Source organism: Balaenoptera physalus, assembly GCF_965194825.1.
Source record: "Balaenoptera physalus genome assembly, chromosome: 3".
Classification (NCBI taxonomy): Eukaryota; Metazoa; Chordata; class Mammalia; order Artiodactyla; family Balaenopteridae; genus Balaenoptera; species Balaenoptera physalus.
Window position 1 is genome coordinate 38,046,722 of NC_138890.1, and position 27,893 is coordinate 38,074,614.

At 44.7% G+C, this 27,893-nt stretch overlaps 1 long non-coding RNA gene and 1 pseudogene across 3 annotated transcripts in view; one reads left to right on the forward strand and one right to left on the reverse strand.

Moving 5' to 3' along the window:
* The window catches only part of LOC309658261, a 477,588-nt gene that overhangs the window by 20,748 nt on the left and 428,947 nt on the right, over positions 1-27,893 (forward strand). For both annotated transcript variants that reach the window (XR_014262152.1, XR_014262153.1), the window contains exon 2: positions 6,922-7,004. This is a non-coding gene — a long non-coding RNA (uncharacterized lncRNA). The remainder of the gene's footprint in view (positions 1-6,921; positions 7,005-27,893) is intronic.
* LOC309658237 (large ribosomal subunit protein uL30m-like) lies at positions 316-26,255 on the reverse strand (annotated as a pseudogene). The gene is made up of 2 exons: positions 6,531-26,255; positions 316-6,403 (listed from the first exon to the last, which is right to left on the reverse strand). The product of its transcript is annotated as a large ribosomal subunit protein uL30m-like (transcript).

Below are 27,893 nucleotides of genomic sequence, written 5' to 3' on the forward strand. Positions count from 1 at the left end.
AAAATAGAGTCATGTGTCCCCCAAAGAAACATTTTCATGTTCATAATCCAATGAAGATTGACACCAATTCTCACCAAAGCTTGCATTCTTGGTTGGAATGTGTTCTAGCTTAAAGCCATTGCAGGTAGCACAGGGAGATCAGCTCAGTGCTTTGTGACCACCTGGAGGGGTGGGATAGGGAGGGTGGGAGGGAGACGCAAGAGGGAAGAGATATGGGGATATATGTATACGTATGGCTGATTCACTTTGTTATAAAGCAGAAAGTAACACACCATTGTAAAGCAGTTATACTCCAATAAAGATGTTAAAAAAAAAACAAACCATTGCAGGAAGATATGTAAAAATAATGAGAACTCTTCAGGCTGGATTTGAAAGGGGGGCTTACAAAGGCATATATCTTCAAATTCTAAGTGCCCAAGTCATTATCTAACACTATTATACAAATTTATTTGTTTACATATTGTCTGCCACCACCTTGAAGGCAGTGACTTCATCTTGTTTACCACTGAATACCGGAGCCTGGCACAGACTAATTGATCAATAAATGTTTACTGAATGAGTGAATGATCAAATTTTAAGTAGTAAAGGATTTAGCTCTTTTAATTAACCAGAAACATAACAGTTGTTATCAGAATTTGGTGAGAAAACCACAGATACCACACAGACCTGATATAATTCTAGCTTAAAGCAAAGACACCTGACATTGTATGTACCTTCACTGTAGATAAATGTGTAGTATTAATCTGGCTTTTGAAAAGAGTTCATGGTCCTGGGGTTCAGAGAACCCAGTCTGGGCATCTTTGATCTCTCTTAACCTCTTCACTTTACATTTAATGTATAGAAAAAGATTTGTGTTCTCAGCAGATGCTCGAGACTCCCATTTAAAGTAAACCCTGGCACTATTGAGACAATGCTTGGTTGGCTACACCTGCTTGGCCAGGGAGTCCCTGCAGTCAACGAACATTGGCCAACCTCACGGCTTTCAAGAAAGGGCCAGAACTGCTGCACCCAAGACATTTTGGGGTCCTGGGGGAAGGAGAGAGAAGAGACAGTTGGCCAGATGGAGTGGGATGAGGGCGAGGCTGAACTGTGACCTGTGACTCCTCCCGTGACCTCTCATGTTGTTTTTAAACTCACTACACCCATGGACTCCTAGCTGCACTTCCCTTTTTTTCTTTTTTGGATGCATGGGACCTGAGTTTCTCATCTGGGAATGTTGGTATGGGATGGACGGAGACAGGACTTGCAGATCCAAAGTCAAAAATGCCCATGATAAGGGATGCCCTTGAGGATTTGGAGAAATTGAGATCTGCCACAGGCAGTGGATGGGGAGATGTTTGAGTTGAGGTTATTTAGATGTCTGAGAGATGGTGGCTTCAGTGCCACTGGGGTTGCATGCAGTTGAGGAAGCCAAGGCAACAAGACATTGGTAAAAACAAACAAACATAACACAACAAAAAAGATTCTGGTTCTAGAGCCAAATGCCCTGTAATTGAGTTAGAATCCCAGCTGTCATAACTGTTCCAATGGGCCCTACTCAAGTCAAAAGCCCTTTGAGCCTCCATTTCCTTGGCCACTACCTTAGAAGGTTGCAGGAGACAAAGCTTATCAGCTCTTAGCATGGAGCTCAACAAGGAGTTCATATTATTTTGAGTTTAAGAAATCTGCCCAAAGCATCCAGACCAGAAACGAAAACAAGGACAAGAACCTGGCCCTCCTGTTACCTCGTTTGCTGCCCTTTTCCCAAACTCTGAGGATCCATCCCTATTTTCAAGGTAACAGCACAGATGGAAGTGCCAGCTTTATGTTTTTTAAAGGCCCAGCTGCTTACTTGATGGAAACATCCTGCCCAATGTGACTTCATAAAAGTGAGAACAACATGACTACTTTAAATAATAGCAGTGAATTATGACTTCCTGTGTATTTATTAGGACAACACTATAAATGGGAAATTGTTGTGGTGTCCTTGGGGAGAGGAAAAATTTAATTCCATGGGAATCCCATTGTCTTCTCCTATTTGGGCTCTCTTTGCTGGGGAGAAGTCACATTTATCATCTGATGTCTAACATGACATTTATAGTCTTGTTGAAGTTGTTTGCAGTGTTGATGGGCTGCTGGCTAGAGATGTCTGAGCTTGGAGCTTCACTGAGGCAGTGAACCAAGGAGGAAGTCCGGCTGGACGTGGAGCCCAGCCGTCTGTGTCCAAGAACCAACTCGATTTTTTATGCAGACATAGGAAGATAATTCCCCATCTCAGCACCTCAGTCAATGCAAGTGAAAGGTTTAAAGCTTTGGCTTAGACAAATTTCAAGGGTCTTGCCATCTGTAATATCACATTATTCTAATAATTGAAGCCAATTTCATTGCTGGTCGAAGGGAAATCATTCCTTTGCTGACATTTGCTTTGCGTGCTCTTTGCATTGGGTCTCCATATGTCCACGTGCTGGCTGCACAGTAGACAGATTTCTGTTTTCAAAGTGAACTTCCAGGCAGCTGAGCTCTCTGTTAATTTCAAATTGTCAGCTTTGTCTAGCTACCCAGTATCCTTCTCTTCACCCTGTGCTCTGCCCTTGGCATCTGCCTGGGCCTGTCCAAGGGGATTCAGAATTATGTGGAATTCATGTTGTCTTCTTTGAAGATGACAGACTTCTTAGGGCTGCAATGAGGAAAATGTGGGACTTGGTGTATGAGAAATTGTGGCGGTTTTAGATGATGTCATCTTTCTCCAGAGAAAACTTTATTTTCTTCTGGCCAGCAGTGAGAGGAAGAACAGATCCTGCCTATCCAATCAGGAATGGAGATGGGTCTCAACTGAGAGTTAGTAGGGGTTAGTCTACTTCCAGTTTGTCAATCTGTCTTTACTCTTGGTCTTAACTGGAAGCCCGGAGTGTTTAGTAGGGCTCCTCATTCTAACGTCTATGAACTTCACCTTTGTCTCTCCACCTCTGTGTGAGTTAGTTTTTTAGCTTCTGACCAGCTGCCTTCTGCTTGGTTTCTTGACCTTTCACTCCCACCCAGTTTAGGATGCAACAAATTCCTTAAGGTAAAAAGCAGAGCAGAATATCAGGCTCACTTCTCTTAGAGTCTCTGTCCCCTGGAATCTCGTGCCCTCAAGTCCTGGCTGCCGTAGTTGTTCTCTGATGCCATCAAACAGACTCTTTTTCTTTTGTCTTTGAATTTAATCTAGCTTTTATAGTTATTTTAATTAAGATTAATGGGAGGGTTGGTCTAAATCAAGGCACTCCATCATAACTGGAAGCAGAAATTATATAATGATTTAATTTTAACTATAACCTTCAAGGGGCAATTGTCTGCATGCTCTGGTTTGGAAGAACATCAGAGTCATACTGAACCCACTTTGAATGCCAATGCTGACTTTCATTCATTCATTCAAGAAATATTTATTTAGTGCCAACAATATTCCAGGTATTGCATATTAGGCACTAGGGAGACAATGGTGTACAAAACGCGAGGTCTCTATTCTTATAAAGTCTTCTTGGGAAGTATATACGTTAAATAATACATAGATATAGATTACAGTAAGATCTTTGAAGAAAAAGAACATGATGCCTAGTCAGAGAAATAACAAGGTAGAAGTAATTTAGAGGGAGATGGCGCTCAGGGAAAGTCTTTGAGGAGTCATGAAGGTTGAGAGCTGAAGGCTACGTTGCAGTTAGCAGGATGGAAAGTGTGGGTGCTGGGCGGGTGGGGAGCATTTCAAGCATAAGGAGCAGCCCATGCAAAGACCATGAGATGGTCCAGTCTGATGAACGAGAATAACTAAAAGTAAGTGCATCTGGATGAAACACAGAGATCAAGGATGAGATGAGGTAGGACTGGGATAAGGACTAGGACTGCTGGCCTAGGAAAAAGTTCAGGTTGTACCCCAGGAGGACTGGGGAGCCACTGCAATATTTTTCAGTACGGGAGTGATGAGGTATGATTTATTTGATGAAGATTGCCCTGGCTATTTTGAGGAAAATGGATTTGAGTTGGGATAGGGCAAGAGTTAAGGAAACCTGATACAAAGTGGTTATGATGATCCAGCTGAGAGATGATGGTAGCTTGAAGGACAGAAATGGCAATGGAGATGGAAAGAGGTGATGAATCAGAAATATTAAGGAGGAAAAGCATCAGTAGGATTTGGTGATGGACCAGATTGGAGGGTAAGGGACGGTAAGGAATCAGTAATGACTCCCACGTTTCTGACTTGAACAACTAAGTGGTCATGTGTGGATCCACAGTCACTTATTTGCCACAGCTACTATAACAATGTATCACAAACCAGTGGCTTAAACAACAGAACTTTATTATGTCACAGTTCTGGAGGCTAGAAGTCTGAGATCAAGGTGTTGGCAGAGTTGGTTTTTTCTGAGGGCTGTGAGAAAGAATCTGTTCCATGCCTCTCCCCCAGCTTCTGGTGGTTTGCTGGCAAGCTTTGGCATTCCTTGGCTTGCAGATGCTTCACCCCACTCTCTGCCTTCATCTTTACGTGGTGCTTTCCCTCTGGGCATGACTCTATGTCCAAACTTCCCCTTTTTATAAGGATACCAGTCATATTGGATTAGGGCCCACTCTGATGACCTCATCTTACTTACCTGATTACATTCCCAATGATGCTTTCCAAATAAGGTCACATTCTGGGGTACTGGGAGTTAGGACTTCAACATGTGTGTTTTGGGGGAAGATGCAATTTGACCCAAATAGTCACATAGCATCTCTGGGCCTCAGTTTTTTCATCTGCAGACCGGGGACAAAAATACCTCACAGAGGTATTATGAGGAATAAACAAGAAGATATGTTTAACATGCTAAGAATAGTATTTGAAACATAACGGAATTGAGGAATTGTTAGTCCCTTTCTGCTCCGTTGCCTAACCCAGATAGAATGGGGAACTTCAGATCAGAAGGGAGGAAAATCCATTAGGGAGGCCTCCTGGGGCAACTGGGGGTCTCAAAGTGCCCCCAAAATCATGCTCTGTTGGTGAATGCCTCCAAAACATGGCAGGCTTGATTCCCTGGGACTAGGCCAGCCAAGAGTTGGAGGAATGATTGAGACTTGACTGCTCTGGTCAGGGAAAGAGCACTGGCCTGGGAGTTGGACGCCTGAGTTCTAATGACTGTGTGAGTAACCTTGGGCAGGCATCTGCCTCCTCTGGGCCTGAGATTTCTACTCAAATTATCAGGCACTATTTATTTGTTGGCTGAACACATGTTGAATGAGTAAGTCACAGAGTACTTGCTGTGTGGCAGGCCCTGTGATAGATGGTTTCTATCCATGCTCTAATTTAATGCTATCAAGAGCCCCATGAGATTTCATAGGTGGGGAGCCTTGGCCTTAGAGAGGTCCATCACTTGTCTAAGCTGACACCAGGTCTGTCCTCCCTTACCATCTGGGTTCTGAACTTCCCTGTTCCCAGGCTTTAGTAGTCCAACATTCCATACATTCCCGCCAACATTCTCATGCTTCTTCCTCTGCCTCTGATGCCCCATGGATGACGCTGGACCCTGGTACAGCACAGGCACGTGACACGAGGGAGACCCAGAATGCAGCTGTTGCATAGTTTCCCAGCCTTGCCCAGGGAAGCCCATTAAACATGAAAGGAGCAATTACAAGCCGCAATCAAAGGCACATGAATCAGAGATTCCTTCCCTTTAAATATTTTGACTCACTTGCCACTTATTTGAGTTCTAATCTACATTTTTGTCTCTGTCATTCTGACACAGATTTCGAAAGGGATAGGAGAAGTGGGCACGGAGATGGAAGTTTCTCTTTCTGGACAGTTAGCTAGCATTGTTTACTGCAGGCTGATTTTTACCCTTAGGTAATTTTGGGCTTCCTTCTTCTTGTTGGCTCTAATAATATTAATTCTGATTTCTTCTGCCAATATTTGGGCTGTCCCTGTAATGATGAGGAATTGTGTGGTGATTCAGAGGCAGCAGCTATGGCAGTGTCATTTGAATATTAGAACCTGAAATTTGCTCAGATGGGGTCCCTAGTATAGGATGTGACTTTGATGGGTATATGATCCTCATTGTGCTTTCTTTCATAATGGATGGAGGAAAGGTACAAATGACAGTAAGAAAAGGACAACCACTTGGGTCTGACCTAGAGTACATCAAGAGCTCAGACCTGCAAAGGGAAGGTAAACCAATTGGGAACTTGCCTTTTTTTTTTTTTTTTTGTATTTAAAATATATTTTAATAGAAACACTTTCTCACCATCTTTAAATAAAGATGATTTGCATTTTTTAATCTGAAATGCTCTGGCATTAGGACTTAATTGCTCCCTGGTCCACAGGGTTTAGATGCCACGCACTACTAATTCTCCAGTGTTCATGAGGCAGGCGTTACACATGTCCTCCTCTGCTGGAAGTCCTTGTGGCAACTTCAGGGACTTGATTCTTTTTTTGTTTGTTTGTTTGTTTCCAACAGCTTTATTGAGGTATAATAGACATACAACAAAATGCACACATTTGAAAAGCATATGGTGCTAAGTTTGACATACGTATACACCCATGAATCCATCACCTCAACAGGGACTTGATTCTTAGCAAATGTTTAACCACTTTCTTTTTTGCCTTCACTGAAGGGATATTCTTGTGAACCTGAGGAGTAGGTGCTTTTTCTAATCCAAGCATCTTTATTGTAACCTTTTTCCCAAATGGATGTCTTTTCCTAGTTTTTATTCTGGTAACAATATGCAGTTGATGAAGGTGATCCCCACCATATTTTTCATGGTCTGCAGGTGAAGGCTGAAAAACTTTACCTGGAATTCTTGACCTGGTAAATTTGTGATGAATCAAATCTGTACAGATGAGAGGCTCTATACCTTTTGTCACTGTTTGTAGTCTGCCTGCTGGCCGCTGACCTACCGAGTGCAAAACCCCCGCAGTGAATATGGTGATTATTCTCTTTATAGGCCACTGAGGGAAAGCCAAGCAGAAGAAGGACCTTGCCTTTGTCATATTAACAATAGTAACCACCTTTTGAGAGTTTGCTAAGGTAGGTACTGTCATCACCCCCATTTTGTACTTTAAAAAAAATGAGGCTCACTGAGGATACATAATATGTCCCAACTCACTCCTTTGGAAAATGGCAGACTTGGGATCCAATCTCTAACTGTCTAAACGATAGCTCTTATACACTTGACCACTATACCTACAAACTCAGACTTGCAAAGTAAAGTCATCTAAGGTCCCAGGACTGCTGATGGGCATCTTGGGAAAACAGCCCTGCCCAAACCACAGCCCTTCACAGGGCTTATGATGAACCATCACTGTACTTAATACACACTTAAATGCATTATTTAATTTAATTCTCACAATGTTCCTAATGAAGTAGGTACTATTATCATTCCCATTTTATAGGTGAAGAAACTTGGGTTCAGAAAAAAAGAAGTGACATCCTTGTGCCATGCCACTAGTAAATGGTACATCTGTATTTTATTTTACTTTCATTATTCTACTCTCAACATCAATGACTCGGAAACTTTTTACCAACTGGAGATTTAAATTGGGGGCATTTTTATGAATCTAAAAGCAATGTTCTTTTATAAGAAAGCATTTGCTGTCTTCTCCTCTGTAAGAATATATTCTGAGTGAGTCTTTCTTTAGCATCTTAAACCCACATGGCCCTAATAATCATCCATTTCCTGGGCAGCTACAGGGCTTTTTGCTAACTCTAATTCTCTTCCCTTCAGGGCTCAGATCACATCATTCTGTCCTCAGACCCTGTGAGGACTGGCAAATCCAGTGTAGCTCAAATGGAGCCCTTTGTAGTGTCCTCTGCTCACCTGAACCCCAGGCCTTTCCCTCTTTTGAACAACCCTCCCTCCACACCAAACTGCCATCTACCCCCTTCCACCTTCCCTCTCACTTATGCCCTCCATCCCAAATGTCCTAGTCTCCATTCTTCCTCCTGTAAATAGTTTTTAATGGTGCACTGGAAAGAACCTCATGGTCCCTTAAAACCATAGTCAGATTATTGCATTCTTGCCTGGGGCGGGTCTCTTATTCCTTTCCAAAGGAGCTGAGAAATACAGAAAAGAAAAATGGCGAAACACGCTGTGTGATTATGGATAAAAGGAGAAGTCAGCACAATCATTTCCTGATATATATGGTAAAACCTCGACTAAATGAAAACAGCAGAGTGTGGAATTCTGGGTAAAGGAATTTTCTGGCTATTTCAGGATTAATCCTCTACAGTCTACTTTCCTGCTTCTATCAGAGTAGCACGCCAGACAAAATGACCCTCTGTTGACTGAGGACTTTACACAGTCCTGACATCGTTGTTCTGGGCAGCCATGGCTTCCACAGTTCCTCAGGCAGACCCAAGCCTGCAATTCCCCTCCCCTTGTGAGATGTGCTACATCTAAAGAACTTCGTCTTCTCTCTTCATTCCTGGCAACTGCAGATTTTCTTTCCTGATTTTCAGCCAATACATTTTGTGAAAAATTAAAAATAATATTTAGCTTGGTATTTCTAATGTTGAGGGGGCAGGACTTCTTGCCTCTGTTCACTCTGCCATCTTGACTGAAGTTGGCCCCGTGTCTCCCAGTATCTAGTACTCAGCCATCAGGCCATTAACAATGGGGGAGAGCTCTCTTATTTGCCAAGATCTGTCTACTAGCCTATTTCACTGAGGTGAATCGGGAGGAGAAGGAAGGCACCTACTACTTACTTCTTATAATCCTTACAAAAATCCAGAAACACAGGCATTTATTATCTACAACTTTAAAGCCTGGGGAAACAGAGGTTCGAAGAGGTTAAGTTGTCCAGGGTCAGTGAGGAAGTGGCTAAGAGAGGATCTGAATTTAGGATTCTCTGCCTTCAGTGCAGTTGCTTTTCCCACTAGCCTCCACTGGCTGGGATACAGTACAAATCTGGAAAACTAATTCCCCCCAATTTGTAGCAGTCCTTCTTCCCTTAGGCGGTGGCCTTGAGCAAGGGTGGGCTATTGGGTGCCTGGCAAAGGTACATTCTGGAGGCCTCATCCTCCTGTAAGCTCTAACTACACCAACACGGTCATGGAATGGCCTCATCGAGAGCATCCCTCCCTTTCCTGATCTCTTCCACCTGCCCTCCTCCCTCCCCAGCAAATAAACTTTCCTTTAGTAAGGTCAGCTGGGGAGCCATCTTCTTATAATCTCTGAGGTGAGCTCATTTCCCAAACCAGTGATGCCTGGCTATGCAGCTTGGCCAAATCTGGTAACATTTCTGAATTTCATTTACCTCCTTGTATATAGGGACTCATAATTCCTCACAATAATATACAGTGTCCCAAGAACATTACTATTCCTGTGGTTTTATTTTGTTTCCAGGAAGTTAAATTAAAAGTACTTTTTAAAAGCTCACAGTTATTGAGCACTGAAGTGCCAGGGGCCAAATCTGTTTATATTCATGTTCTCATTTATCCTCACAACTCTTCTATAGAGTATGCATTTCATTATTTCCATTTTGTGGACTAGGAAACTGAGATTAAGTAACTCATCCAAAGTCACATACCCAAGAAGTGAATGAGACTGTCTGAATTAACAGCTCAAATACGTGACTTCTATCTTCCGATCTTGATTAGATTATAAAGTGTTCTTTCCATTTTTCAGGTGTCAAGAGATATGTTTAAATTCACACATGAGCAGGATGAGGAGCAGATCTGGCCTGGGGCTTAGCTTTATGGACGGGGCTTTTGTGACACAATCACATGGTTTCATAAGGATGTGGAGACTCGGAAATGTGGTGACTCCATGAACCGAACTGTGTTTGGATACAGCCTCTAGGCACAGCCTCCTCCCTGCCAAGGTCTGGAGGCTGCCTGAGGTCTTTCCTCAAGCAGTTGGCCCTCCCTGTCCACTGCTCTCTAAGTGAGCTTGCTGGCTCTGTGCCCACGCCCAGGCCTGGGACTTACAGCCTGGGCTGCCCTCACACCCCTGGGGGGCCTCCCACAGCCTCCCGAGCCTGGACTGTGGCCTGTGGCCCGAGGACCTGGCTCCCCCAGAAGGCATTGCTCCCTGCTGGCAAGGTGCCAACTGTGGGTGGGTTGGGCTAAGCCCAGGGCAAGGGAGGAACGAGTAGAGAGACAGCTTGATTCTGTGCCCTGACCTTGGCATAGAGAGATGCCTGGGGGAGTGTGAATCCCAGTGACCAGCCCCAGAAGCTTGCAGGAATTTTAAATTCCTGAGTTGGCCCTGAATAACCCCCTGCTGGCTCTGCAGATGTCTCCATTGCCAAAAAGCCCAAGGATGACCCAAGTCCTCTCCCACGGAGACCTCCCATCCCTGAGCCCCCCTGGATGTATACACTGGGGCCCTCCACACAAGGACAGTGTGCCTCACTCACGGAGGTCAACTGAGGCTGGAAGGACAGCTGGGGTCAACAACACCCAACTCCCAAGGGTTGATGGTTTTGTTTTATGCTTCAACTCCCCCTCCTCCCCTCTTCCTCCAACTTCTTATCTCTTTTCTCTTCTCTCCGATCACAGAGCCAACATAGTCTGGGTTCAAACACCAGTTCCACTTATAATCAGTCATGTGTCTACTGGAAAACTACTTAACCTCTCTGTGGCTCAGCTTTTTTTACCTGTAAAATAAGGGTGATAAAATCTCTGCCATTTCTAAGAATTGGAAATAGAGCGTGCTAAATGCCAAATACTTGATAAATGGTAATATGATAATAACTTAGTATTACTATTATGCAGTGTGGTAAGGAAATTAGCTAAAGGGATTTCACTGTATCTCCAAGTATACCTACCAGGTGTGTATAACATTACAGCTCAAGACTTTTAGGAATAAGCCCTTAATCAAGGTTCAAAGGCTTTTAAGAATAAAAATATGGGCATTACAGCTATGGAAAACATTGCAGAGACTGCGTGAGGATCAATCGCACATGTCACCCTCTGTGTGTGCAGATTTTTCTGTTCCTTCGGGTCTCTCTAGGTCCTCAGATACAAGTTCTTTTATCTGTCACTGCACAACACACACACACTTACAGACCACTCCCACTTTGGGTCCTTCAATCTTGAAGAGAGCAGAAAGATGAATTACAAGTTCACTGCTCAAGAGAGAGCAAGAAATCTGCTGTGATGTTGGATGGGCTCAGCATCCCTGTCAGCAGAAGACCCTACGGCTGATGAAGCTGACCACAGGGACATGATGGAGGTGGGCTAGCTCCACAGAGGCAGTCCTTGGGAAAGAATGGTGTCAACAGTCTCTCGCAGGTATTTTACTGTCCCAGATTAGAGTCTACCCCACATCATGCCAAGCCCTCTCTTCTCCAACCAAATGGCTCTCTGTGTGTCTCACACTAGGAACAGATAACCAGATCTAAACTGGGAGATCAGAAGGCTAGCTCTCCAAACTGGGAGACTTTGCAGGGTCGGGGGAGGGTGCTAAAGCATCAAGTGCAGGAGGCAACAAACAGACTGCATGTTCTTAATGTTCAAGACTAATTATTCACTAGAGTAAAAAATGAGAGAAAGAGAGAGAAAGAAAACAAGCCCCTGATCTAAAATATCTAAAACTGAAATCCTTCCCCTGAAGAAGCACACATCTGGAATTCATTCCCTATTGCAGCAAGCCATGGACTAGCTCTCCACCAGGACCCTGCCCAGCCACCGCACGACAGCGACTGAATGCAGGCTGTGCTGCACGGAGGGCTGATAGAATTTTTCACAGATAAATATTCCTGCCAAAGTTCGTTTTCAAGCCACGGTTCATAAATATACAGTATTCCAGCAAAAAAGTACAGAATGTCCTCCTGGGGTTGACAAGCAAATAGTTTCATAAATAATCCTCTTGACACGTGCAAGATGTTAACATTTTTGAGGTTTTGGGTAGGGGCAGATGCAGATTTAATTGCTCGATTCAGACTGGAGCCACTCTGGACTTGGATGTTACCTCTTGGGCGCCTATGGAAATGTATTTCTTGGTTTGAGAGAGTTTATGTTGCTTGTCAGCACTGAGGACAAAGGCTTCTTCTCAGAAAATTCTGGGCCAGTGTGCTGCACAGGTGAGTCTGACCAGATCTGTAAGCGAAGGGACCTGCACTGGGGTGTCAAATAAATTGCAATCCCTTATGTAGGAAGAGGGCTAGGCTGAGCCACAGTGTTGACTGTTGTAGAGGCACTGAGTGCCCAGCCCAGGCAATGTGTACATGAAAGAAGGAAAACGTTCCAAAGAAGCCTCATATATATATTTTTAAAATTATATTTGTTGCCTAAAGCATTTTTTAAATTAATTAATTAATTTATTTTTGGCTGTGTTGGGTCTTCATTTCTGTGCGAGGGCTTTCCCTAGTTGCGGCGAGTAGGGGCCACTCTTCATCGCGGCGCGCGGGCCTCTCACTATCGTGGCCTCTCTTGTTGCGGAGCACAGGCTCCAGACGCGCAGGCTCAGTAGCTGTGGCGCACGGGCCTAGTTGCTCCGCGGCATGTGGGATCTTCCCAGAACAGGGCTCGAACCCGTGTCCCCTGCATTGGTAGGCAGATTCTCAACCACTGCGCCACCAGGGAAGCCCAAGCCTCATATTTTGATAGTAATTTTATTTTCTTTTTTAACAGCAAATTTTGGGCAGATCCTGGAGTGGGCCAGATAAACACTGAGTCTAGGGGGATTTTAGTATCAGAAACACCACTGGATCTTAAATTAGTGCGTGGGACAGATTGAGGTTTGTCAAACACGCTTTTCATACTGACCCTAACACACTGCTAGATTTCCCACCTCTTAAGTCCACTGGGGTCCAGCCTATTCACATGCAGAGTGTTATCTGGACTTAATGAGGACATTACACTCCTGAGCATCTCAATGTCATTTATATGGTGCTTTACAGTTTTCCAAGCCCTCTCACATCCACAATGGCAATTGAACCCCAGAGTAGCCCTGTGAGATAAACAGGGCAGGCACTACAATTCCCGTTTTACAGATGGAAATGCAGAAGCCAGGTGAAAGGAAGAAAATTGCCCAGGGATCCCAGATAGTAAATGGCAGAACAAGGATTCACATTTAGGCCCTTGGCCTCTTGAAGCTCTGTCAACAAACTGCTTGGTTTATCAGACATGCTAGGAAAGCAGAGAGCAGGGCCAGAAGGAAATGAGCACTAGGACAGCAAGATTTTGATGAGGGACAATGAGAGGAAGGCTCATGCCGGGGACTCTGTTCTAACGGGAAGCCCACAGTGTCTGACTTTCATTACAACTTAACCAGGAGTTGGGAAGATAACCAGTCACATCAGTAACCTCTCGCTCCAACTCTGTGGCTGAAGCTGGTGACAGGCACAACATCGCCATGATGTTCTGGGGTGTGAGAAGGGCCTTTGCAGCTCTCAATTACAATATATCGACGTACTGCACGGCAACCTGATTCTGTAGGTAGTTCTGAATTTGCCGGTGAAGAGAGGAGCTTCCTAAGTTTTTTAAAGCAGAGTAAGAAATCTCTCCTTCCTCTCACTTACTAGGCGTACTGTGTTTTTGTACATTGACTAAAAGGTCTAAATCAGTTTGCAATGAATGTTAAGATAAAGATAATAGTAGTAATCACTGTCATCTAACAGCTGAGCCAGGCTGCAGTGCCTCAGTTAAGCACTTGACATATGTACCCAATTTACTGAGTGGGCTGAACTCAAGGGAGGCACAACCAAGCAGTGGATGTCTTTTGCCTTCCAAATGCTGTACCCCCAATGCTCTGCAGACTCCCGCCCAGCCCCTTGATGACATCTTGGACAGTTCCATCTGCTGCTTTCTCATCAGTTTAAGTTAAGAAAACAAGTTCTGTTTTGTTTGTTCACACTCAATTCAGGTATTAAATGGTCCCCTTGAGGTGAGATCAGAACTTCAATATCCCATCTCACTCAGACTCCGCCTCCCCCGCAACCTCTCCAACTCTAACTACAGGGATCTGCAGTGGGGACTGTCGGGGGCTGTAATCTCTTTTATCACTTAACTTTCTTTCCTGTCCCTGTGACTGGCTGGCTTTTTCAGAGTCAGGGTAGAGGAGGGGATTAAGGGAAAAGGGACCCTCTTACAGGGCTGCTGGAATCAGTCATCAGTGCCCTCTTTGGCAGGTGCCTGCTTGGTGGCCTCATGAGCACACTTGTAGATTCTCAGAGGCTCTGGTTGTACACTCAGGCTAACCTCTTGTGACATTCTTAGCTCCTGTCCTGGTTGTCTGTGCTAGAGCATCTTATTGCTGGGGGCCCATCATGAGGGCTCAGGCTCTGCTGGCTTCTGCAGCATCCCCTTGGCCCATGGGAAACTCATGCATTCTTGCCTTAGCAATGGGTAGGCTGTTGTCTACGAAGTCCTATCTCCTGGCCCCAGTGTGGTGTGTATCACCACCCTACCTCCTGTCTTTTGTAGACTAGCCTCTGTGGTCACGAATGTCACCAAAAGCATGCCATGCTATCCCAGGAGTCCTCCCACTGTTCTTGGCCCTAGCCCCAAAACAGCACTGGATCCTGTGGTTCTGCACCTTTGTGAAGATACAGCCAGGTGTTAAGTGCCTGCCTCAGCTTCTTCTAGGCATCCCCAATCTCTGTGAATGTTTCTCTTGGCTGCACTCCCACCTCCAACACATTTGGGTTTTGAAGGGACACTCCTGAGCTGGGGAGGGGACAGGCAACAAAATCCCTTTCTAGGCTCTTCCAACACCCTTTGAACCTCCAGTCTTCTTTACCATTGCTGGTTCATGGGGTTATTGTGCTGAATTGGTTCTGCTCTCCTATTTTTTAAATTACATCTGCCCCAGGGAACTAGCATCCCTGTTTAGCATATGGGAGTACTTACCGTTTATTGTACTCTGTGTGGGAGATATAACTGAATTTTAGAGACAACAGGAGGAACTTAAATCTAACATCCTATCTATATACCTAAACCTTCCAAAAACACATGCCAGCTAGCTCTAATTATTCCTAGAGCTAGGGAATACTGAACACGGGGACACTGAGGCTCGGAGAGTTCAGCGAGTTGCCAGACCACACACAGCAAGGCAGTGGACTGGGTCTCACTCTGGTCTGTCTGACCCCGAAGTCAGTGCTCTTAACATAGAACGTGAGGATGGTGAGGAAGTCATTAGCCAAAAAGTCTGCAGACACAGCTAAAGACAGAAGTGGGAAGGACAAATCTCAAACCTGTGTCCTGTTTATACTTGTTTTCTTTCAAATAATTGTCATGTGTTAGTCCAAACAACAGTATCCAAAAGCCTTGATTTTGGTTGTCTATAAGCCTTGATTTCGGTTGTCTATAAGCAATGGTGGGGCAGTTAATCTTGTGAAAACTCAATCACGCTGGCCTCAATTGATAAGCACAAATGGCTGTGACGAAGGTGAGAGAGCCAAGTGCAAATAACAATGCCATTAGAGTCGACAGCAGAAGTGTGATTAAAGAATGTGCTAACCAGAGTTCCCTGTGTGATGTAAGTCCTCTCACCGATCTCCTGCTTATAGTCAAATGAAAAATTATACTCAACCTGTGAACACGGATTTTCCCTTTCAAAATGCATTCACATCTGTGACCGCTTTTTTTTTTCCATTGGCGTATAGTTGCTTTACAATGTTGTGTTAGTTTCTACTGTATAGAAAAGTGAATCAGCTATATGTATACATGTATCCCCCCTTTTTTGGATTTCTTTCCCATTTAGGTCACTGCAGAGCATTAAGTAGAGTTTCCTGTGATATACAGTAGGTTCTCATTAGTTATCTATTTTATACATAGTATCAAAAGTGTATATATATATCAATCCCCATCTCCCAATTCATCCCACCCCCTCCCTTCCCCCTTGGTATCCATACGTTTGTTCTCTACATCTGTGTCTCTATTTCTGCTTTGCAAATAAGATCATCTACACCAGCGGTCCCCAAACTTCTGGGCACCAGGGACCAATTTCATGGAAGACAATTTTTCCATGGATGGAGGGGTGGGAGGGAGATGGTGCAGATGGTAATGCGAGCGATAGGTGGGATGGTTCAGGCAGTAACGTGAGCCATGGGGAGTGCCAGATGAAGCTTCGCTTGCTCGCCCACCACTCACCTCCTGTTGTGCAGCCCGGGGGTTGGGGACCCCTGCTCTATACCATTTTTTTACATTCCACATATATGCGTTAGTATGCAATATCTGTTTTTCTCTTTCTGACTTACTTCACTCTGTATGACAGTCTCTTGGTCCATCTACATCTCTACAAATGACCCAATTTCATTCCTTTTCATGGCTGAGTAATATTCCATTGTATATATGTACCATATCTTCTTTATCCATTCCTCTGTTGATGGGCATTTAGGTTGCTTCCATGTCCTGGCTATTGTAAATAGTGCTGTAATGAACATTGGGACCGCTTTTAATGTGGCCCCTGCAATACGGCAGTTGGAGCCGGGATTGCGTTGTTGTCCGGTTGTCACATAAGAAAGCTGAGACCTGTGAAGATGAAGGCATCACAAGTGCCCCCAGCAGGTGAATGGCAGGGTAAGGACTGGAGTCTTTTGCTCAAGTGACACTCTTCAACAGTATATTCAAAGAGACCTCAAGGAAAGCAACTGTCCTTGGCTGCCTATGAAGCTGAGTTCCTGCCAGCTGCTTCTGTGGGCACAGGGGAGAACCCTTTCCACCTGCCTGAGTCTTGCTTTTGTTCCATCTCGCTGTCTGAACCCTCACGGTATACATTCATTTCCATGCATTTTTTTATTTTTCAGGAGAAAACAGAAGACAAATCAAAGGGCTAAAAACATAGGGACAAACTTGATCCTGTCCTATGTATCTTCAGGGGACCCACAGACCCTGCCTCCTGAATTCCCTTCCCCTCTGTCCAAGGGAAGCACCGGGATGAACAATAACTTCAGTAATAACTCCTGTTTGTTGAGCACTTACTTTGTGTTAGGTATGGTGCTCAGTGTCTTACAAGCACTTTTTCCTTCCCTTCAGGTCCATAGTGTCTGCTCTAAAATTTTGAGGCCAGGTGTGTTTCGGAAATCAGTTTTTTAGTTGTTAGAAAGCTAAATGGTACACCTGCTATATGTTATTCTAAGCCCAGCAGGGTCTGCAGCAGTGTTTAATTATCAAAACCATTCAAATTTCTGTGATGAAACACAGAAATAGTCATAAGAGGCATAAAATAAAAGCTGTAGACAGCCTCATGTCAATATATGTCAGCTTTTCCTGCCAGGTCACAGTGTGCCAAACAGTGAAGAAACTTACAGTTTCAGAGCTCTTTGGACTGTGGAATCACAGATGACACATGGTGGATCTGTATTATTATGCTCATTTTACAGATTAGATACAGATATTCAGAGAGTTTCCATAACTCGCCCAAACCACAGAGCTGCTGAGGAGCAGAACTTGGATACCAACCCAGGCCTCCTGATTCTAGCACCTGCTCATCAACCTCCATAGAACATTTGTCTGTGGAAGCATCAGACACAGACACTTCCACCAACAAGCAGCTGTAATTTCCATTCATCGAGGGCAGGGGCAGCAGAACCTTTGCAATCTCTCAATCCAGTTTTAATAATAATCTACCATGTCTGGACACTGATCTAAAATCCTTGCTACTAAGGGATGGTCCATGAACCAGCAATATAGGCATCATTGGGAGCTTGTTGGAAATGCAAGATCTCAGGCCTCATCCAAGACCTATGAATCACAAATACATGTTAACAAGCTCCCTGAGTAGTTTGCTGGCACAGCCTAGTTTAAGCAGCTCTGGCCTGAAACTCTTTTCTTGTATGATTTCATTTAATCCTCACAATAACCCCATAAGGTAGGTGCTATTGTCATCCACCTTATACAGCTGAGGAAAGTGAGGTCCAGAGAGATTAATAACTTGCCCAAGGTCACACAACTGGTAGGTTCCAGACATGAATGCGGGTTGGCCTGACTCCAGGGCCCAGGCTGTTCACTACTACACTGTCCTTTTTCTGGCAGGCAGGAAGTGAGGCTCAGCACACACTCAGGGACATTGGATAAGCCTGCTCCTCTTGATTAGTAAAGACAGAGACGAAAATCAAATTGCAAATTGGTGGTTCCAAGGAGACTTCCCTCCACTGTCCCCATCCGCCCTCCCTCAGCTCCTTTATCTGACTACAGTAGTCGGCAGAGTTGTTTACACCTTTTCTCATTCTCTTCCTCCTGGACACATGGTATATCTTCACTTCCTAATCCCACTTCAACACAAGCAGGGCCATGTGACTTGCACTGGCCAATGAAATGCGAGCGAAGGTGCTATGCATCATTTCCAGGCTGGTGCATTCAGTTGTCAGTGCCCGACAGTGCAGCAACCCCTGACCCCTGTAGTGATCCTGGAAGCACACGGGGAGATGAAGCCTTTATCAGCCTGGGTCCCTGACTGATTACAAGGAGCAGAGCCCCTACTAAACCCACACTGGACAGACAACAGGAATGAGAAACAAACCATTGTGCTTTGAAGCCTCTGAGATTTGAGGGGTTGTTTGTTACCCTGGCATAACCTAGCTTATCCTGGCTGATCCTCTGACTCATCATCCTCTGCTCTGGAGGGACTGATTTACGCTGTAGGAATGCCAGCCAGCAGCTCTGTGGGTGGGAAAAATGTACCTGTTTTTAGGTACCCAAGCTAATAACCTCTTTCTCCCTATTTCTTGTGAGAGTTCGTCTCCTTCTCCTCCTTTCTTTCCTGGTGCCAAATTTATTTCTGATTTGTTTTCCTTGTTGAACCTCTACAACTCCTTATTTTCCAAGGCTATTTTTAGTGGCTCCATTCTACCCTGAAGGAAATAGTTCACATCTTGGTGCCCAGGGCTTTTTTAGCTCCTTTTAATGGGAGAGGATAGTACATATCAACAATTCTTTTAGCCACCATGTCATTTCCCCAAGAGGCTCAGAGAAGAACACAATGTCTCCATCAGATGAGTTGTGGTTACTAGTCTCCAAACTCCTCACTGTACATAGTTCTCTCCGGTACAAATGAGATACTAACTTTCCGTTGCCTCTTTCCTTTTGGAGGTTAAGCCTATGTTCCTTCTGCCTGGTGATTTCCTAGTCCTACTGAATCAGTCTTTGGGAGTGGGGCTCAAAAATCTATGCCTTCTATAAACTCCTTGAGAGATTTATCTACAGACAATTTGGGGACAGGTGTTTGGGAGGCTTTGGGTTGACTATGTATCCTACTTACTGAGCCACATATGTTTGTTGTAACTCATCCTTGCTCATGTAGAAGTTATCATTGATTAGAAATATAATTAGAAACAACATTCCCCATGAATGTTTATAGCAACTTTGTTCATACTTGCCAAAATGTGGAAACAATCAAGATGTCCTTCACCAGGTGAATGGATCAGTAAACTGTGATACATCCAGACAATGGAATATTACTCAGTGCCAAAAAGAAATGAGCTATCCAGCCATGAAAAGACATGGAGAAACTTAAATGCATGTTACTAAGTGAAAGAAGCCAATCAGAAAAGGCTACATACTGTATGATTCCCATTATATGACATTGTGGAAAAGGCAAAACTATGGAGACAGTGAAAGGATCAGTAGTTGCCAGGGGTCACAGGGGATGGACGGATGAACAGGTGGAGCACAGAGAATATTTAGGGCAGTGAAACTCTTCTGCATGATACTGTAATGGTGGGTACATGTCAGAATACATTTGTCAAAACCCATAGAATATACAACACCAAGAATGAGCCCTAATGTAAACTACAGACTTTGATGATAAGGATGTATTCATGCAGGTTCATCAACTGTAGCAAATGTTCACTCTGGCGCAGGATGTTGATAGTGGGGGAGGATGGGCATGTGGGGGGATGGGGGTATTCGGGAACCCTGTGTTTCTGTTCAACTTCGCTGTGAACTAAAAACTGCTCTAAAAAACAAAGTCTGTTAAAAAAAAATAACATTCTCTTTCATGTTTCTGGAGGAAATTGTGTCCCTGTGAGCAAAGCTGAGGGGATAAGTTGAAACTCCACTTCTATGGATTTGCCATTTTCAGTGTCTTCCATCTTACCAGGAAGGCTGGTCAGGATAAAAAAGAAGCATCAGAGTGTAGCTGTGATCATGTGAGGAAGAGCTTAGGCCATGGACTGGATAACAAGAATGAGCAAGGCCCTGCTTGCAGCAAGTTGTGACCTATTTCTTGTCCAGCAATTTTCAGCCAGACTGCTAAGTTCTGTCACTTCCAGGGGGTGTTGGGAAAGGTATGGCTCTATATCCTCTGTATTTCTTCTGTTGGGGAAGGCATGGTCATGATGGCTTACAGAGACTAGGTAGGAAGCTAGGAGGAATCGGGCAAAAGGGCAGCATGTATTGAAGGAACATCTGGAGGAGAGAAATCCAAGCAGACCAGGGACAAGGAGTCAAGAAATATATGGAATTCGGAAGGTAGGCGATCAGAAGCCAGGCAAATAGACTGGGTAATGGATAGGAGAAAGGAGCACCTGACCAGTGAGAAAGCCTCTTATCAGCTTTCTTCCACAGGGGAGCCGTGTGAAATGGAGACAGGCACCCTGGGGTACGGTGGTGGCTGCCGTGGTGAAGAACAAGTAGGGTAACCTCCCTGCAGAGGAGGGAAGTGCTCAGAGGCAAGGATGCTACTGACTCGTCACTGGAACATGTAACAACGAGCTTAACCAGTTTTTACAAAGTCCTCCAAAACCAGCCACTGAACTGAGGGTCTCCCCTCCATGGGAAGGAGAAGAAACTGGTTAAGAGACAGTCAAAGACATGTGTCTCTATTAGACCACAACTCTATCTTGTGCTTATTACCCCAAAGAAATCCTTTCCTCTTAGTTCCAGTTCTGTTTAAGTTAACTAGCCATCAAAACCTTTCCCTTTGATACAGTTTGTGAATATTTTAAGAGAACATCTTAAACAGCCTGGGTCCCTGACACTTAGTGAGTAAAAACAAAAGGATCAGCCTCCTTATGAATAGCTGTGAAAACGTAATTGACACTTGAGCTTACATGTCACAAAGGAAGCTGAAATTTGCTGGACTCATGTTTAGATAGGAGAAACACACTAATGGTAATAGCAGTAGTAGTTGTTGTAATAATAATAGCAATAATAAAAAGATGTTAGTAACTGATGAACCGCTCTGCTATGGTTCAGAGATTTGTGGCTGGGAAGGTCTGGATGGAGCCAATTATCTGGACTTTCCTGTGCTTTTCCAGCTTTCTTTCCTCTGTGTTATAATCCACCTTCAGCATAGGATCTGGTATAATTTACACTACCGTGTTAGAAAATGTGATTATCAATGTGATGCCTGTTTTAGGGGAGGTAGTCTCTAAATCTTATTATTATTTTTTTTCTAAATCTTATTTTAACATGGAATGAAAGTTTAAATTTGCTGATGCTGGACTTTAAGGTTGAGGGAGTTGGGGTTAGGGGCAGTATTTGGGTGGGAGCAGCCTGGGTGATATTGGGGCTTATTAGGGGTTCTCCCACAGTCCTTGAAACTGTACTTTACATTAATAAGTGAAAACCTTTGCAAGCTGTAAAGGATCACTAGATGCCAAAACAAATTATTTTTCTTAGTACAGGTGACCAAGAGCAGATGCTGACACCAGGGTAAGACCAGAGGGAACTGGAGGAGTGACGGCCGAAAGGTGAATTACTAACAATTTCCAAGTATTAGAGTGCAGCAATTAAGAAACAGCTGTTCTCTATAGCCACCAAAGCCAGAAAAATAAGTACTGATGAGCGCAGGAGGAGAAAGTTAAGAAAGCTATAGAACGATACTAACTACAGGAGGGGGTGGGAAGTAGGACTCATTCATGCAGTCATTCAGCAAGCATTTATTAAGCACCCACTACGCAGCAGGAACTGGGCTAGGTGCTGGGAGTATAAAGGCCAAAGCCTCTGCCCTCAAGTGCTCAAAGAATCATGAGCTTGCCTGACTGTAAAGCTCCTAAGGGCAGGAGCACAGCAGTCCAGTCACTACATCCCAGATATATGTCTTCCTCCTAGAAGATACCTCATAGATATTCCTTGCATGAACAGCTGAACTAAGATTGAACCAGTAGGCAAGGCAAGGAAGTCATTAGGTATCACAGAATCTTTCCTCTAGCCTGCAGCTGATGTATTTCTGCCTGAAGGCAGGAGGCTGGCTGACAGAGCTATATATTCAACCGAAGCCTCCACTTATCTTTAGGCCTGATTCCCTGGAGTGCTGTTTTTGGATAACACTGCCCAGTCTTTGGAAAAAGCTAAGTTTAACAAGTCAGACCTGAAACTTCACCAACCCTCCAAGTTGAGTTCTTGGGCCGAGCATTTATATTTAATTGTATGTTGTCACCAGTCATCTGCTGCTCCAAGAACACAGAACGCTGCTTCCAAAGCAGATACCTTTTTTGGAGCTGCACTTCTCGAATCTTGACAACTGGAGTCAAAACAGCGCCTGGCAGCGTGAATGACAACTGCACATCGGCGAGCGGCTGGAGTCACTCAACTCTGAGAAAGATCTGGAAAGCTTCCACTTCCCTGCCTGCCTCAATGCAAAGAGCTGGGCTAAGCATGGTTGCCGCGAAATACTCACACACCATTTGCATCTGGCTGGACGTCTAACAGGTAGAGGCGGCAGCTTTGTCTGTGAATCCCAGCCTTCTCCCTTCCGCGTATCCTAAGCTGTCCCTGATTCCCTTGAAGCCCACTGGAAGACGCCCACACAAAGGCCTTTCTGCCTACATGAGCTCCTCCCTGCTGCTTTGCCTTCCTTTTTTCTAACATCTCAATAAACCCTTCTCATCTCATATTTATCAAATGCAATCACAAAGGGACCACTTAATTAACAGGCTGCCATTGTGTGGAAGATGACTTGGAAGCTTAAAGCCATTTTAGAAACCTCACACTGTTCCTGACGACAAAAACAGTGGGACGCACCATCTGGGAGGGAGCTTCCGCCGAAACAGATGCCAGTGTTTCCATGATTAAGAACCTAATATTATAACATCATAGTATGTGGTGCCATTTGGTTAGGAGAGACAGCCTTGTGAGCGAGTGTTCTCAGGTCTCGCCTGCTTGGATGCAGCCAAATCATTCAACACCACAATATTTGCTCTGGCAAGGTGCCCCGGTTTATACTGCTCTTGTATGTATTCCCCAATAGACCCTATGTGGGGCTGAGCACCCTGAAAAAACTCAATTGAAACTTGCTGAGGCATTTGTTGGCTGTGACTAGCATACACTGAGGTTATTATGGTCATTCTGTGCTATGATGGTGACTAGAGGTGAATTAACAGTTTCAACAGTTTGTTTCAAGGCTGATTGATTTTTGACACGAGGACCAGAAATTTGTTTCAGAATAAAGTGCCAGACTTGCCCTTCTACCATCCTTAATCCTATCTCTAATTATTTTATCATTTAACTTATTTTATTGAGCACCTACTATGTGCCCGGCATTGTGCTGGGCTCCATAGGACAATAAAAATAAATAAATACGATGTAGATGCTGCCTATGAGAACTGAAAAAGCTTACATGATCCCCTGAAAATATAACTGCTAGTACTTCCCCTATTTATGCAAGAAACAAATTTTCATCATGGAAAATTAAGAAAACACAGTCAAACAAAAATTAAACAATAAAAATTACCCATAACCCTTAGAGATAAGTTTCTGAGAGCAAACTCTTTGTACTTTTCCTTCCAGTCTTTTTTTCTGCATTATGTTCTATGTAGGCAGTTCCTGCACTGCTTCTCTTTCAGGCCATTCTTTGTTTCATCTCTATACTGCTGATGACTTGCCCTTACAGGGAAAGCCTTTTCACCTCCCTTCTGGCTATCCAAGTCCTACTTTACACTAACTTCTGGTCCAGTCTTCTGGGAGACTAATCTCATTCCCATTAGAAAGATCAGGGGTTACAGAGACTGTTGTTTGGGTCTTCTACTTAGCAAACTGTGGAGGAGGGCAAATCACTTAACTTCTTTGAACCTCAGGTTTCTCACCAAGACACTGGAGATTAGAAACTGGCAGAGTTATTGTCAAAGTTAAACGAGGTCAGATGAATAAAGAATGAGGTCAGTAAGTGATGTGTCTCTGTTTCCTCTCTGGTTCTCTGCACACCCAGAGCACTTGGGGTGTGTTGCCCACAATTTTGCCCAAGTTATACACACTTCACGACCTCTACTGTTGCTAGGATACACTCCCCAGTCGTTACGGTGGTTCATAAGACCCTGCTCCCCAGCCTCATTTTATCCCAAGCTCCCCCTCATTCTCCATCCCAGTCACCCTTCCCTCCCTTCTCTGTCTTGTTACCTATTTATCTTTCAGACCCTGGCTCAATTGTAACACCATTAATATTCTTGCCTGGGCTCTCCAGAATAGAGTAATCCTCTCCTGCCTTTTCATAGCACCACATACCTATTCATGGGTCTTATTCATTTATTTGGGTCTTTTTTTACATTAATATTTTCCCTTCCAGAATTAGTCTCCATGAGGGTAGCCCACGTCCTTTTTTGTTCTCCACTGGATTTCTAATGCCTAACACAGAAACCGCCACATAGTAGGTGCTCTATACACATTGTTGAAGGCTTAAGCAATTCTGTTTTCTCGTTAGTTGCTGGCACCAACGAATGGTAGCCTCTTAAGGAACAGGGCTGTGTCTTCTGCTTTCATGGTGTCATTGTGGGCTACTTCATCCACACCACACACATTCAGGCCTAGAAGTATCATGCTGCATTAGCCCTGGTTCTGTGAATATCTCTCTGGCCTTTCCAGAAGGTCCATAAAGAGCTGGATGAGGTTCTATGTCATCCATCTTGCTTCCAAGATGACTCCTCTTGCTCTCTCCCCTTCCCCTTTCAACAGAAAGTCTATCAACCAGGCACAGCCTAAATGCCTCCTCCACCATGTAGCCTTCTATGGTATCCCTTTCCCATCAGCATGGCATTTTTTTTCTGCCCTCTTTGGCACAAATAGAAATGATATCAATCTGCTCCTCATAAAAGAAGCTGGCTGTGTGCCGAGTTGTTAGCTCGTTTGCCCTCTGGCTGAGTCCCAAGTCCTTAGTGAGTTTCCCTTCCCCACCTGGCTCTTACTTCCTGTTTCTCAACACTCTTGCTCCTTTGCTCTCATTTTTGCAGGTATACTGAATGCTTTTCAGTTCTTCAAATCCAGCATGATCTCTCACATTTCTGGGCTTAGGCACAAGCTGTTCTCTCTGACTGAAACTCTCTTCCCACCTCCTGTCCACATGCCTAACTTCCAATTATCCCACAAGACTTGGCGTCAAGTTTGCTTCACCAGGAAAGCTCCCTTGATTGCCTGGGTTAGGCTGGGTGCTCCCTCTCTGTGTTGTGTCCCTCTAGCACCCGATGTGGCACTTCTTCCACCTTGTTCTCCCATCTTCCCCAGGGGGTGTAAGCTCCATTTGGGCAGCAGCCAGTCAGGGTTACCTTGCTCACCTGGAGCATAGTAGGTGCTTAATAACTACTCGGTGGATGAACAGATGAATGAATTAAGGCTGCCATAGTCACCTTTGTAACCCTCATTCTGTCCCCTCTGCCACTGTGCTCTGCACAGAGTAGGGCTCAGAAATGTTTGTGGAGTAGAAAGGGATGGAATTGAGCTCCCCCAGGTAAACACTTGTGGAAATGGCACAGAAAGAGCATCCGTCAGCTCCACCCAGCAGGGTCCATGCTCATCCGTCTCAGTGCCACCAGCACAGGCCTGGGCATGCAGCAGGGGTTCCACAGTATCTGTCAAATTACAATTTTACTGAATATACTGAGAGACTTGGTTGTACCAGCTGTGTCATATCTAGCAAGTTCCTTTCTCTCTGGCCTTAGTATCTGATCTGCAAAGGAGAGATAAACAGGTCACCTCCCTTAAGGGCTGTTTTGAGGGTTAAGTGAATTAAGATCAAGAGAGCGCTTAGGAGAACGGAGTGTGAGCCACCTGCCATTTGCCACCTGCCACATGGGGTTCTTTATGCCACAAAGGCTGCCTCTGAGCTCGCAGCGGTAGAACCCAGGCTGGGCGGCCAGGTTGAGGCAGGGGAGTTGCTGCCGGCCCTGGGGACTCCCGGGCTCCCTCCGGACCCTGTGCCACCGTCCTAGCCACCGTGCTTTCGAGCCACACCTGGCCGCAGCCCGGCGCCCCGGGCGCCGCCACAGGCCTCCATCCCCACCCCTGCGCCGCCCGCGCTCTCGGAAGTTTCCGCCGTGAGTCACTGCCCTTTTTTTAGCAGCAGCGCTGGATGTGCATCATAACTCACGGCGGACCCCAGAGAGCCCGCGCCGCGCCGCCGCAGACGTCAATGCAGACGAGCAGGCAAAGGCCAGGCGCTCGGCCGCCGGGTGTGGGGCGAGCGGGTGGGCGGGGCACTGGAGAGGAGAGGGGAGGCGATGCCGGCCCACGCTTCTCTGCACTGCCCCGCGGGTCACAGCACCACGGCCTGCGGGTCCTCAGAGCTCCGGGGCAGCCGGGATGCTCGTCAAGGAAGCTCACCCCTCGGGAGCGCCCTGGCAGGGTCGGTCTGCGTGCTTCGAGGCCTCAGAACTGAGGACGGATGGGCTACGGTGATGGAGGGGGAGAAAAGCAGCCTTCTGTGCGTCTGCCCATCTGTCAATCATCCATCCTGTTACCTGCCCAACTACCAGCCTTCCCATCTATCTGGGCCTTCCCCGCACACGAAGTCACTGAAGACTCGTCCTCCCATCCATCCATCCACTCGCTCATCCACCCATCCACCCATCCCATCATTTATCCACCCTTCTGCTCCACCACTCAACCACCTGCCTTCCCAATCAGGCATTTGACATACTAAGTCACCTAAGGCCCTCCCTCCCCACATCCACCCACCAGTAATGCGCTCATTTACCTCCCACCAATCTATTTGTCTCCGTCCATCTTTCCATCCATCTATCCATCTACCTACTCATCAATTCAAATTAGCATCCACTATACTGGATGCTCAGAATTCAAAGATGATTTGAGCAGCATCTCCACTCTTGCAGAACTCAGAATCAGCATGGTTTAATGTGCCCCAGGAGAAAAACACTTGCCCTTATTATTCTCAGAATTAAAGAAATATGTGTACTAGAATCCTATTACAGCAGGATGCTAATATAATAAAAATAGTAGCTAATATTTATTGAGCATGATTTGCCAGGCAATGTTCTAAACTTTTCACATGTAGTATCTCATTTGATCCTCATACCAACCCTGGAGGTAGGTACTACTATTACACCCAATTTTCAGATGAAAGAAAAGAGGCTCACATAAGAAACTTCTGTGGCTACACAACTGTTAAATGACCAAACATTTAGAAACTAAACTCCGACTCTGAAAGCAGTACTTCTAGTCGCTTTACTGGCATTTGTTACCTGAGAGAGGTAACACATTAAATGGAGTTAAGTTGGATCAGCTTTGGTTTTCTTTTCTGTAAAAGTATTTTCAGAGATATTGTATATATTCAGTCTAGTATCCATTTGCAAGGACTAATGTATCTGATAAACTTGTTACTAGCCAAGATTAGAGAATAAGAGTGGGATCCAGGGGAAATGAGACATATCTATTATTAACCATGCTCATTATAGAACAATTAAAAGTAATTTTTAAAATCTCTTGTGATTCTATTATCTAAAAACAACAGCTGCTAACATTTGGTTTGTGTTCTTTAAAATGTTTGCTATCCATATACACAGATGCATGTGTATATATTTTTTCTTTGCAAAAATTGGATATTTATACACATTTTAAAAAATGTAGTATTTGCCATGGACATCTTTCCATAGGTTTACCATACTTTAAGAAATCTATAAAGAGATTTCTTTAATAAATAAGCTGCCTTCTTGATTGCTGCTCCTCTTGTGCTTATTTTCCTCCTCCCCTCCTCTTTCTGCTTCTTTCCTTCCTCCTCCTTGATATTGGTTAGAGGTCCTAGTTGTAGGCAAAAGAACCCACTCTAGTAAGTTGTAGTAGGAGGAGGTTTATTAATAAATA